This window comes from Henckelia pumila, chromosome 1, assembly GCF_033568475.1.
Source record: "Henckelia pumila isolate YLH828 chromosome 1, ASM3356847v2, whole genome shotgun sequence".
Classification (NCBI taxonomy): Eukaryota; Viridiplantae; Streptophyta; class Magnoliopsida; order Lamiales; family Gesneriaceae; genus Henckelia; species Henckelia pumila.
This window is the reverse complement of record NC_133120.1, coordinates 147,480,329-147,492,877: the sequence shown is the minus strand read 5'-3', so window position 1 is coordinate 147,492,877 and position 12,549 is coordinate 147,480,329.

Sequence of the window (12,549 nt, the reverse complement as noted above, 5' to 3'; positions counted from 1 at the left end):
AAAGTTGTGCGGAACTCGGCCCAGGTGGTCACTCCTCTCGCCGCAACAAAAGGTGCAGAAGTAAACCTCCACCATCTGCGCGCACGTCCATCCAGAAGATAACCCAGGGTCTCCATCTTCTGCTCCTCGGTGCATTGGAAAGTCTGAAAAGTCATCTCCATGCGGTCTAACCAGTTCTCCGCATCCTCTGGAGACTCACCTCCAACTAAGGGCTTAAGACCCATAGATAAGAATCGATGCACAGTGAAATGCTCGTCGTCATGATGACGATGACGCCGTTCTCGACGATGCTCTCGGTCGGCATCACCCCAATGCCCACCAATACTGCAATGAGAACTCTGGTCATCATGATCTGCCATCTACAAAAATACCTCATGATGAGACTAAATCCCAAGAAAACTTTTGCATGCTCTGATACCATAAATGTAGTGACCCTTACCCGGATCAACTACTAAACAGAACTTAGGCATGCAATTAACTTAATAAAACAGATATCAGAATAATCTGTGGAAAACATAAACATTATACAATCCCAAGTAAAGGAATCTGTAATTTATCCAAATATTATACAACCAAATTGAATAGCTGTATCAACCCAAAACAATAGAAATAAAACCTAGACGAAGCTCCAGCTGGCCAACCACTGCCTAGCCTATCTTGGATCCCCTAGCCTCGTCCAATCGCAAACCTGCCCCATGGAATAGGGTGTCCAGAAACACAGAGTACGAGACATGAGCATAAAACGCTCAGTACGAGAGTATGAGTATACATGCATACAAAGTGAACTTCCTATAAACTCGAGGTCAAGGATCAGATAACAGAGACAGACCGGGCCCTGGTATGTAGCACGCTGTGCCGTCGCTTCAGGAGGTGGCTCCCATACCATAATACAAGTGGATATGCCGGACCCAAATCGATGGAAGTCCAACCACTAACAGGATAGGGAAAAACCCTACTAACAGACATCTCGAAGTAGATAGCTCAGTATGCAAATGAATGCAGCATAAATCAATGACATATAAACCATGCAGTCACATAATACATGCATACTCAGTCAGGATATCTCGAACAGTACTTCCGTACCTCAAAACAGTGCAAGCTCTACCAACTCTAGGTCCACGCCTATAGTCTGATCTACACTGCCAAATGATACTACTATCATTAAAGTGCTCTAAAAGCCTTAACTAAGCTATTGCATACTCCTAAATATTTATAGGAAGCAAAAGCTATACCTTCGTCCGTCGTTAGCCCTTTGATGTTGATGCCTCCAGAACATGGGCACAACTCCGCTACGACTATCGAACGCCTCGACGACTCCCGGGTCAAGCCTAGGAAGGCTAGAGCAACTCGAATACGACTAGAGTAGAGAGGAAATCCGGAATTGGCAATTGAAAATGAATTCTCGGCCTTCTATTTATAGACAACGATCGAAACTTCCGATCCTCGATCGGAACGTCCGAACCTGCCATCGGAGCTTCCGAAGATCCTTATCTGCCACGTGTCAAAATATCACTTGTTGACTTCGGATAGGGGTGATCGGAGCTTCCGATCCTGATCAGAGCTTCCGATCTTGCCATACGTCATGTCTGACGTAATACCATCGGAGCTTCCGATCCTGTTCGGAACTTCCGAACTCACCTTCGGAGCTTCCGAACTCTATCCAAGTAATTATGATTAATTCCTTAATTATTGATTTTGGTTACGGGCTAGTACATGCTCAGTGGCTCGGCGCTACTTCTGAACTAAAACCAAAGGAATAACTTTATTACACAAGACTTATCCTTACGATCCAGGATACGAATAGGTCTTTCTACATAAGTCAAATCTGTATCCACCTGAACTTCAGACGACTGTAGAATATGAGACTGATCCGCCACATACCGTCGCAACATAGATACGTGGAAAACTTCATGAATACTGGACAGATACGGTGGAAAGGCTAGACGATAAGCCAGATTGTCAATGCTCTCTAAGATCTCAAACGGACCGATAAATCTGGAAGACAACTTGCCCTTGAGGCCAAATATGAGAATCCTGCGAAAAAGAGAAACCCTCAGAAACACTTTCTCCCCAATATCAAACTGAAAAGATCTACGCTTAGTATTAGCATAGCTGGCCTGACGATCCTGTGTAGTCTTAATCCATTTCTTGATCTGATCAACAATATCTGCTGCCTGCTGGACTAACTCCGGCCCCTCAGCCTGTCTCTCCCCCACTTCTTCCCAGAATAGTGGAGTACGACAACGTCGCCCGTACAACGCCTCAAAAGGTGCCATCCCAATGCTACTATGATAGCTGTTGTTGTACGCGAACTCAATCAATGGCAAATGATCCTGCTAGGCTGAACCAAAATCCATAGTGCAAGCTCGAAGCATATCCTCCAAAGTACGGATAGTACGCTCTGACTGTCCATCTGTCTCCGGATGATAGGCAGTACTGAAACTGAGAGTAGTGCCCATCGCACGCTGAACACTCCCCCATAACCTATAAGTAAACCTGGGGTCCCGATCGCTGACAATGCTCACAGGCACTCCATGAAGTCGAACGATCTCCTGAATGTACAAACGAGCCATACGATCTACAGAGTACTCTCGGCTATAGGTAATGAAATGCGCTGACTTGGTGACTCGGTCCACCACAACCCAGATAGCATCACAATTCCTCGAAGATACCGGAAAATGGGTCACAAAATCCATCGTGATAAGCTCCCATTTCCACTCAGGAATAGGCAAACTATGAAGCAAACCTCCAGGTCGTCGGTTCTCTGCCTTGACCTGCTGACAAACCAAGCATTTTGAAACATACTGATACACGCTGCGTTTCATTCCTTTCCACCAAAACTGAGTACGTAGATCCTTGTACATCTTGTTGCTACCTGGATGAAAACTCAACTTAGTGCGATGTGCCTGAGACAAAATCTCCTCTCGCAACTCTTCATACTCCGGAATTACAAGCCTACCAGACAAACACAGAAATCCATCTGGCTGATAATGAAATCCAGACGTGCTACCCTCGTTGGATAGGCGAGCCAAATGCTGGGTCTTCAAATCAGACATCTGAGCATCCCGAATCCGCGAATACAAAGATGGCTCGGATAATATCGCAAACATCTGGATACTCTGAATAACTTTCTTGTGCTTGAAGTTAAACCCCGAAGAACAACACTCCTCGATCGCACTAGACATCGAACAAGTCTGAAGTGTGGATTGTCGCATCTTGCGACACAAGGCATCAGCGGTTAGATTAGCAGCTCCCGGATAGTACTTAATCTCGCAATCATAGTCCTTAAGCAAGTCCATCCAACGTCTCTGCCTCATGTTCAACTCCGCCTGAGTAAACAAATACTTGAGATTCTTGTGGTCGGCAAAGATCTAAAATTTCTCGCCATACAGATAATGACGCCAGATCTTCAAAGTGAACACAATAGCTTCCAACTCCAAATCATGAACTGGATAATTGTCTTCATGCAACTTCAACTGTCTAAAAGCGTATGCGATCACATGCCCATTCTGAGTCAGAACACAACCTAACCCCTGAAGAGAAGCATCTGTGTACACCACATACCCTCCAGATCCTGACGGTAATGCCAAAACTGGCGCCGAAGTCAACCGCCGTCGAATCTCACAAAAGTTCTCTTTGCACTCCGAGGACCACTCGAAATCAACACCCTTGCGGATAAGCTGCGTCAATGGTCGAGCTAGCTGTGAGAAGTTTAGAATAAAGTGACGATAATATCCTGCTAGACCAGAAAACTACGGATCTTAGCAACCGTCGTCGGACGCAACCAATTAAGCACAGCCTCAATCTTGCTCGAATCAACAGAAATCCCCTCCCTGGAGATGATGTGGCCAAGAAATACCACTCGATCCATCCAGAATTCACATTTATTCAATTTGGCGTACAACTGCTCATTCCGAAGTGTCTGCAGTACCAACCGCGAGTGAGAAACATGCAGGTCTGCATCACGCAAATACACCAGAATGTCTTCAATGAAAACCACAACAAACTTATCCAGAAACTCCCTGAAAACGCGATTCTTCAGATCCATAAATATAGCCGGCGCATTAGTCAAACTTAAAGGCATCACTAGAAACTCGTAATGCCCATAGCGAGTACGGAATGCAGTCTTGGCTATGTCCTGGTCTCAGACTCTCATCTGATGATACCCAGATCTCAAGTCAATCTTGGAGTAAACCAAAGTACCCTGCAGCTGATCAAACAAGTCATCAATACGAGGCAAAGGATACTTGTTCTTCACAGTAACTCGGTTCAACTGCCGATAGTCAATGCACAACCGCATAGACCCATCCTTCTTCTTCACAAAGAGAACATGAGCTCCCCAAGGAGATACACTAGGACGAATGTACCCCTTGTCCAAAAGATCCTGTAACTGATTCTTCAACTCTCGCATCTCTGATGGAGCCAGATGATACGGTGCTCGAGAAATAGGCGAAGTACCCGGCATCAACTCTATGCCAAACTCGACTTCCCTAGCAGGAGGAAAACCCGGAATCTCATTAGGAAATACATCTGTGAATTAATTCACAACTCGAATACTCTCTATCCCAATGCTCTCAGCAGACAAATCAACTGCATAGATGAGGTAACCTTCCCCGCCAGACTCTAGAGCTCGACTGGCTCTCAAAGCTGATACCAACGGCATCGGGGGACGCGCTCCCTCAACATAGAAAAACCAGCTATCACTCCCATCCGGATGAAAGCATACTAATCTCTGATAACAGTCCACTGAAGCTCGATTGGTAGTCAACATGTCTATCCCCAGAATACAATCGAAGTCATTCATCGTAAGAACCATCAGATTCGCTATCAGAATGTTCCCTTCGAACTCTAAAGGGCAACCCATCACTAGACGCTTAGCCAAAGAAGATTGACCCGTCGGAGTAGAAACAGAAACTACCACGTCTAGTGCAATGCATGGTAACTTATGCCTCTTAACAAAACGTGCAGAAATGAAGGAATGATACGCACCAGTGTCAATGAGTACAAGAGCAGGTATATGATATAACAAAAATGAACCTGCGATGACCTTCTCATTCTTCTCCATTACCTGATCATGCCTCAGGGAAAACACCTGGCCAGATGTCCGCGGCTTCAAATGAGAACTCCCAACAGACTGTCCCTGCGACCTCTACTGAACGATAGCTTCAGAACCCAATCTTGAACCAGAACCAGAACCAGAACCACCTCCCCCAGCTAATGGACTGTTGGATAACGGCGATCAGATCAATCAGAATTGATACCCGGTGCAGCGGAAGTTTAAAAAATTTATATGGAACGATTCCATAATGGGTATCAAAACTTTTACGATTAAATTGTGTGTGTAAAAATTAAATAACAATTATAAATTTTTACCTCCAATCTCGAATCAATATTATGGACACCAACAGATTGCTCTGCTCTTGTTGTATATCCCTGGAACTGATGGACGAACTGTTCTTCAATCAGGTCCACGAACAGAGATTTAATCCCTCTGATAGATTGTACTAGAAAATCTATCAGAAGTTTCTACGAAGAGAATTAACGAATTTGATCCGTTAAACCAGACTGTAATTCAAAATTCACAGGCTGGATTTTCCCGAGTAGAGAGGGAAGGGGGCGGCCACTTTTGAGAGAAAATAACTAGGTTTTCGAAAATTGTGACCTGTTGTGTCTAATTTCTGTACTGCAATAACTTATTTATAATGTAGGCCGCTAACAGCTTAGGGCCCATTAGTCATAAGTTCAAGCCCGACAAGCAAAGCCCGCATGTTCAGAAATTAATATAAAATTCATCAAGACTCCGATTGATAAACCGATTTCACCAATGTGCACAGAAACCATTTCTGCACCTTTTAAAGTCAAGATAAATTTTTCTGAATCCGAATTCAGTGATTTCCAAAAATGCCCATCCCTATGTCATTTTAGGAAATCTTACTCCTCTACTCTTAAATAAGAAGTCCAACTTCTTTGTTCATTAAATTTAACTCTTTAAATTTAACTATCTCAACGGGGATTAAAAATCCATTACTCTGTGTGACCCTCAATGGTTCAGGGATATAGCTAGCCGTGGGCTCACAACTCCTTGTGACTCGGAACAACAATTTCCGACTTGCCCATCGAATCATGGTAAGAGCTCCTAGCAACATCGCCCCATGATTCCCTATGTATCACTGATAGTGCCTGCAAGAACCAATAGATTTTGGTTAGCGTACGGTACGGCCCCTTCATCCATATATCCCGATCAAATCAACAACCATTGGTAAATCGAGAGTCGTTCGAGATTCGATAACTATGCAATGCATCTTGAAGATCAAATAGTGACATCGCATGTGCTACTAAGAAACCATTTCTTAAAACACATCATGTACTCTGGCCAGAGATTCGTCACACTAATATCTCCTCAGATTGCATAGGATATTCACACTAGCAAGTATGTGGTGAATCCTTGACAACAAAGCATCGACTCCTATATGTGTCGTAACTGTACCCAATCCCGACACCTGATGACCCTAATAGAGTCGGTAAACGAGTCAAAGTACAGTACTAGCATATAGAGTCTCAATGATGTTTCAAGTAGTAAGGACTAATGGTGTACAACCAAAACCACGGACTTTATCCACTCGATAAGTGATAACCACTTTGAATGTCCGAATAGGGTAGTTCGAATATTCATCATATGAATATCCATTTGCATGCTTCGAACATCTCTATGTTCCCTACCAATGAAACGTGGTACTCGGCATCGCAAATGCTAGTCTCAAACTCGAGCGATCCTTATCCTTATTATCGGACGGCTCAATCGACTAGGAACTGTTTAGAATATACAGTTACTATAAGATGTGTTTCATGATAGTCATTCCCATGTACTACCACATCTTACATACACTATAGTATATTCAAGGACTTTATCAAAACAACAAAAGTATATCAAAATATAACAATATGAAGAAAGATAAAGTCATTTCCATTAATAAAATGTAAATTATATTAAACAAAGATTGTTTACACAAAGAGTCATAAAAGCCCTTAGCCACAAGTTGGCTATCCGGGCACCCACTCTTTCAATCTCCCACTTGCCCTAAAGCCAACTAGTCATACTACGTAATCTCATTGCTTCGCGATGTTTGTCAAACAATGGTCCTGGCAAGGGCTTCGTAAGCGGATCAGCGATATTGTCTGCAGAGGCCACTCTCTTGACTATAATGTCTTCTCTATCCACGATCTCCCGGATGATGTGGTATTTCCTCAGTATGTGTTCGGATCTTTGATGAGACCTTGGTTCCTTTGCCTGAGCAACGGCACCCGTGTTGTCACAGTACACCGGGACTGGACCACAACTTCAGGAATGACGCCCAACTCTTGGACGAAATTCCTCATCCAAACGGCCTCTTTAGCAGCAGCTGATGCTGCAATGTATTCTGCCTCAGTGGTGGAATCCGTTGTGGTGTCCTGCTTGGAACTCTTCCAAGAGACAGCACCGCCATTGAGCATGAACACAAATCCAGAGGTTGAATTCGAGTCATCCACGTCACTTTGGAAGCTAGAGTCGGTATAGCCTTCCAATTTTAGTTCTCTTCCTCCATATACCATGAACATATTTTTAGTCCTTCGTAAGTACTTAAGAATGTCCTTCACGGCTTTCCAATGCATTTGACCGGGATTAGCTTGATATCTGCTCGTGACACTCAGAGAAAATGCTACATCCGGTCTGGTAGATATCATCCCATACATGATACTACCTATGGCTGACGCATATGGTACATGTGTCATTTTCTCTATCTCTTCATCAGTCTTGGGACACATTGACTTGGATAGAGAAACTCCATGACACATGGGTAGATGTCCTCTCTTGGACCCATCCATTGAAAACCGTTTCAATATGGTGTCGATGTAGGTTGATTGAGTGAGTCCTATCATTCTCTTAGATCTATCTCTATAGATCTGTATCCCTAGAATATAGGATGCCTCACCCAAATCCTTCATCGAGAATCTACCTGATAACCATATCTTTGTTGACTGCAACATCCCTACGTCATTCCCAATGAGTAGGATGTCATCAACATAAAGTACTAAGAATGTCACCGCATCCTTAACTACTTTCTTGTACACGCAAGGTTCCTCCGGGTTCTTGATGAAACCAAAATCCTTTATTGTTTCATCAAATTTCTGGTTCCAAATTCTTGATGCTTGTTTTAGACCATAGATTGATCTCTGAAGCTTGCATACCTTATGCTCGCTTCCCATGGAGTGTACAGTTCATTATCATATCATAACACATTTCTGTTTCTGGCCCTCCTCTGATTAGAATTTTCATGCATCTTCAAGAGATCGAGTTCTAATTCATACTCATTCAATACATGTTGTTACTCAACTTAAGATAATCAAATAGCATGTAATTCGAAAGACTGTACTACATATTCTTCTAATTTAATCACAGAATCATGTGATCATAAACATCGGAAGGTAATAAGTCATATACCATACAAGTATGAAATTAATAAATACAGCAATCAGAAAGACTCGATCTACCCCGCTCATCTATTCTCAGTCCGAGAAACTTAAGCTCTGATGCCACCTATTGTGGGGACCTCGGGTGATAATCTTTCTTCTTAATGGGCAATTGATATTAATTACAAACCAATAAGGAAATAAGAAATTTTTTTTTTTACATATATGGGTGCGGGTGAGCCCTATGCCAGCGCCCCCGCGTCCAACCTGGCAGAACCTTTGTTCTGACAGGGCGCGGGTGCGCCCTGGACTGGCGCTGTAACGTCCCAATTTCTCAACCGAAACGTTACTCAAACATACTTACATAAATTTTTTAAAGAAATAAAAACTTTGCGGAAGCATCATATTCTTTATTAAAAGAGCGTATAAAATGTGCACCAATAAAAGAAAACATCTAAAATTATTTGCCAAGCATGGCCATCAACTTAAAAATCTAAAACTTGTTTGCCTCTCAACCAATAACAATATCTAAAACATCCTCCAATCTAAAGCATTCATACTCATGCATTGCCCGTTGGACCGACCCCTGCCTCTTCTTTATGTCCGCCCACATAATCATCAATAAAAGCATCCACATCATCATTACCTGCACCATTCAAGTATAGTGAGTTGAAAGACTCAACAAGAGCATGCAGAAAAGGATTTTCTAACTTTAAAAGAGAAAACTTTAACTTAAACTTTACAGAAATAACTTTTATGTAGTCCTAACATAAAATATTTGCGGTGATGAAGTATGAGTAGTGTGGTAACCTTCATAACGAGCCATTCATAGTTTTCTGTTGATCAACAAGCATATGGAATTATGCCCGTAAACTTTCATTCTTTGGATAGCCGCTTCGGAGCTCAACCCGAAGTGCTTATCCCGTATAACCAACCCGTGAGCCATGTTTGGATAGCCGCTCTGGAGCTCATCCCGAAGTGCATACCCCATATATTCACCACAAGACGCATAACTCATCAAAATATTTTCCATGCATCATATCATTCATCTTATCATATCATTTCATAAATCTCGTACATGTTCATAAAGTTTCCCGTGATGCTACATGCTTAAAATCCGTCAAAACATTTCATGAGAAGTTAACTTTCATGAGAAAATCACATATTCATGCAATACATAACCTGACTGATCCACGCAAGGCATTCCATCCGTTTCTGACCTTGAAAACATTAAAATTCTTCATGAACATTCTTAAAAATAATTAAAATACATTAAAGTATAAAAATCATGATTTTTAGGACTCAAAAACTCATAAAATGGGGTGGGAATTTTGAACCTGCGGCGCGGCCGCGCGCTCAACCAGCGCGGGCGCGCCGTCCGCTCGCAAAGTAGGCACGGGCGCGCTGCATAAAAGAGTGGGTGCGCCTCCTGCTCGCACACTTACGCGACGCAGGAGAGGGTGCACTTCCTAGCAGAGCGGGCGCGCCTCCTGCTTGCTGACGAACGCGACGCAGGCGCAGGCGCACTGCCAGGCAGCGCGGGCGCCTCGTCGCGTCTCCCTTTTCCGAAAACTGATCTTTTCTGCATTTTCTCAAAACCCACAATTCTTTGGGACGATTTTTCCATCAAAATATCATTCTACAACATCATAAACTCAAAAATAAATTATACCAATGCATCAAACATTTCAAAGAATTAGAATCAACACCTTCAAAACTAATTTTACCCAAAAATCTGATTTATTGCCTTCAAATCTTTCAAAATTCGATAAACATGAACTGAACACCTCAAGAATGCTTCACGTATCACAATCAAGCAACATACTCATAGAATTTTTCAATAAAACAATCATGGATCATCAATCAAAAACCTAGGGTTTTACCTTGAAAATAACTATATTCTTGAATGGGTTTAAAAACAGTAAAAACTTGTCTGGATTGATTCGATTGGAAATAACCTGAGCGGTAGGATGATCTAGCCTCGAGCCTCTGAAGAACCCTAGCCTTGATGCAGCATTTGAGAGGGATTTTGAGGAAGAAAAGTGAGCGTTCAAATGAGTGTTCAGAATAAAATTTCTAAATGCTTTTCTTTTGTGACTAATGGGCTCCAACACGGCCCATTAGTTACATTTAAAAATCCTTTAAAATTTTACTCCCCCACTCAATAAAATACACTGCATCTCTTTAAACTTAATTTAACATATTTTTCTTAACTCGATTCAAGGCTAGACTCGTACCTACGACCCAAAATTAATACCAATTTGAAAAATTTAAAAAAAAATAATATAGCAGTCACATAATTCCACATAACAATTAAATATTCTAAATAACATGCATTAAATCATATAATTAAATCAATTAATCGTGATTAAGCTAGTGGACTTTTTGGACCTTACAACTCTACCCTCCTTAAAAGAATTTCGTCCTCGAAATTCAACTTACCAAACAGTTCAGGATAGCAAGCTCGCATATCTTGTTCTGTTTCCCAAGTAGCTTCTTCAACCAACTGGTTGCTCCATAATACTTTCACCATTGGAATCTCTCTGTTTCTCAACCTACGTACTTGTCTGTCCAAGATTTGAACAGGCATCTCCTCGTAGGACAAGTCTGGCGTCCATTTCACTGGCTCATGGCGGATAACATGAGAAGGATTTGCCACATACTTCCTTAGCATAGAGATATGGAAGACATTGTGGACACCCTCCAAGTTTGGCGGTAGTGCCACTCGGTACACTCGAGCCCCAACTTTTTCTAGGATCTCAAAATGTAGTAGCCCGTACCCTAATTGAGTAATTAAAGGATTAATGCTAATTAAATAAATTGGGGATTGGACGGATCGGAAGCTCCGAAGGGACGATCGGAAGCTCCGATCGGGATCGGAAGCTCCGATGAGGATCGGAGGCACCGATGATATTATGTCATCCATGACGTGTGGCTGGATCGGAAGCTCTGATCAGGATCGGACGTTCCGATCACCCCTATCCGGAGTCATCAAGTGATATTTTGACACGTGGCAGATCAGGATCTTCGGAAGCTCCGATGGCAGGATCGGACGTTCCGATCGAGGTTCGGACGTTCCGATCAAGGATCGGAAGTTCCGATCGTTGTCTATAAATAGAAGGCCGAGGCTTCATTTCTCTTTGCCAATTCCGAGTTCTCCTTTCCTTTCTAGTCCTTTTGGAGCTGTTCTAGTCTTCTTAGGCTTGGTCCGGAGGTCGGAGAGGCGTTCGGTAGTCGTAGCGGAGTTGTGCCCAAGTTCTGGAGGCATCGACATCAAAGGGCTAACGACGGACGAAGGTATAGCTTTTGCTCCCTATAAATATTTAGGAGTATGAAATAGCTTAGTTAAGGCTTTTAGAGCACTTTAATGATAGTAGTATCATTTGGCAGTGTAGAGCAGACTATAGGCGTGGACCTAGAGTTGGTAGAGCTTGCACTGTATTGAGGTACGAAAGTACTGTTCGAGATATCCTGACTGAGTATGCATGTATTATATGACTGCATGATTTATATGCCATGATATTATGCTGCATTCATTTGCATCTTGCTGTATCTCCTTCGAGATGTCTGTAGTAGGGTTGTACCCTATCCTGTTAGTGGATGGACTTCCATCGATTTGGGTCCGGCGTATCCACAGTTATCTCGGTATGGGAGCCACCTCCTGAAGCGACGGCACAGCGTGCTACATACCAGGGCCCGGTCTGTCTCTGTTATCTGATCCTTGACCTCGAGTCTATAGGGAGTACACTTTGCATGCATGTATACTCATACTCTCGCACTGAGCGTTTTATGCTCACGTCTCGTACTCTGTATTTTCTGGACACCCTATTCCATGGGGCAGGTTTGCGATTGGACGAGGAGGGTGGATCCAGGAGGGGCTAGTCAGTGGTTGGCCAGCTGGAGCTTCGTCTAGGATTTATTACTGTTGTTTGGGTTTATACAGCTATTCGATTTGGTTGTATATTATTGGATAATTACAGATTCCTTTTCTTGGGATTGTATAATGTTATTGGTTTCCGCAGTTTTATTCTAATATCTGTTTTATTAAGTTAATTGCATGCATAAGTTCTGTTTAGTAGGTGATCCGGGTAAGGGTCACTA